The sequence below is a fragment of the Trachymyrmex septentrionalis genome, unplaced genomic scaffold, assembly GCF_001594115.1.
Source record: "Trachymyrmex septentrionalis isolate Tsep2-gDNA-1 unplaced genomic scaffold, Tsep1.0 scaffold334, whole genome shotgun sequence".
NCBI lineage: Eukaryota > Metazoa > Arthropoda > Insecta > Hymenoptera > Formicidae > Trachymyrmex > Trachymyrmex septentrionalis.
This window is the reverse complement of record NW_017305499.1, coordinates 205,239-207,649: the sequence shown is the minus strand read 5'-3', so window position 1 is coordinate 207,649 and position 2,411 is coordinate 205,239. Positions and strand designations below refer to the sequence as shown.

At 21.5% G+C, this 2,411-nt stretch overlaps 1 protein-coding gene across 5 annotated transcripts in view; it reads left to right on the top strand.

Moving 5' to 3' along the window:
* LOC108750221 (Niemann-Pick C1 protein) overlaps window positions 1-2,411 on the top strand; it is a 25,036-nt gene that overhangs the window by 20,801 nt on the left and 1,824 nt on the right. The window lies entirely within an intron of this gene.

Below are 2,411 nucleotides of genomic sequence, written 5' to 3'. Positions count from 1 at the left end.
ATTTTTTCATAAATAAGATCATAATTTATATAAAATTTTATTAAATAACAATTATAATGTTTTTTATAGATTAATTTTATCACAATGGAATTATATCATATGTATACAACGGAAATATAAAACACAGATTATGCAAGTTTAAAGGATAAGGTTGATAAAGATTATAATTATCTTGTATATTAATTTTTATTAGCTTCTATATTAATTTGTAAAACTTACTAATTGTGGTTATGATTTTTCTAGTTAATCATGTATTTAATATTTGTATTCGAAATGTTTCTAACTATTTTTTTTAAGTGTGGGATGGCAAAGCTTTTTAGACATATGCTGCTCTAATTTTATTCTATAATATCTATTTAGATGATAAATGATGTTATTTTTATTGTACTTATATCATTATATATGTGGTATGACAATGTAACCTACTACCATTTTTAATATCTTGAAAAATAAGAGAAAAAACTAGTAAATGTTTATACATAGGAGTAATATTATTATGTGACAGTAATCTTTTTATCATATAGTATATTCTAATAATAAATATTACGCTTTACTTCATTGTGATTTCTTACTTGTATATAATTGAATTGCTAAGAGTTTTAAGAGTTTATAATATAGTAAATATGTGTTTTAATATATTCCTTAATTGTACATGAACCATCAGTTAAGAGCTTACAATATTGTAGTACATTTTAATATATTTTGTATTACAAATAATCTTCATTAATTTTGAATGCTCTTTTGACATAGGCATATTTGTTTTAATAAATATTACAGAATAATTATGAAACTATAAGATTTAATTTATAAAAAAGATGTACTTTTTATTTCGGAAATAATTTAACAATCTACAATGCAAATTTTATCATCATCCGGTGCTCTCTTGTATATCATGTAACTTTTGTTTGACAATTTTTTCTTCTAGTCTCACGCTTTTGAAGATATTAAAAGATGAATAGTATATATAGATTTTGCTTTACTTTATATATACATACATTATACATATGTTAAAACTACTTGTGCGTGTTTTTGTTTATCGTTTGTATCTATCATTGTTTGGTCAATGTATATTAATACTTAAAAAATATACTGCATATGTAATGTATTTTCTATAATGTGACCATAAGTATATATAGATATGTATATGTTGCATAATATATAGTTATTATATCGCAACATACGTAAATATTTAAGATTGACTCGACCGTAATTGAATAGTGTTTTTAAAATTTTATAATTAGATTCCTAGAAAATAAAAGTAGATTGTATGCTGTTATAAAATTATTGATTGTAACAGGGATATGGAAAAGCAAAAATATTATCACTGGTGAAAAAGAAAAATGTATAGAATAGGATCATTTTTATGTGGTCTTTATTTGCAATTTTATTTTTTTATCCATGTAATGTTTTATAAGTTATTTTTAAATTACGTATTAAAACTTTTTCAATATATCTGTTTAGGGTTGATCTGTTATTTAAAATGGTTATAATATTTTTTAAATATTTTATTTTAAAATTATAAAATTTTATTTTGGAACAGTGGTAAATATGGATATTGTATTTGTCAATACATTACATCTTTTTATTTATCATAATACCATAAAAATATAATGAATGTGGAAATTAGAATAATGTAACATGAATAATGAAATGTAATTGTAAAAAGATATTAAAAGATTTAGATACATAAATTACATAAGTAATCAAAGACATATAAATTAAATAAATGTTTATATAAATTCATAATATTTAACTGTTTCGTAATTTCATAATTTAAAATTAAAGCTTACTTTTCTCTATGTGCTACATGAATAAAAATTTCATATTTTAACAAAATGTAATATGCAATATAATAAGCAATAGAAAACTTTTTTTAAAGTTTTTTGTAGCAAATGTGTATAATTATTTTTAATACTTATACTGAAAATTGGTTGTATACTGAAATTCATTTTCAATGTATATTGGCAAATATAATATGTATTTTGATTTATATATAGTTTATGTCAATATCTAAAACAATAAAGAAAAATTTGTTAAAGAATTTTACGAAATTTTAAAATGTTATATGTTATATTTTATAAATAGTATCATCACACTTATTACTTGAAGAATTCTAATATTTTTTACACAAATACGAACATAATACTCGTTATTGCATGAAATATATTGTGTATTTGTTGGAATTAATGAATTGCTTCTTGTACGTATTAAAATAGAAATAGAAATGTTACAAACACATAGAAATGTTAGAAAATTACACTTACGCAAAAAGAAATAGTTTGTATCCAGTGTAACGCACAACAACACAATCTTAACCATACGATTTCAATGGAATCACACAGTGCGATGGGAGATGATTGTGCTGGAAGGGGTGGAGATTTAAAACACACTAAAGCAGCATGCTCTTATGT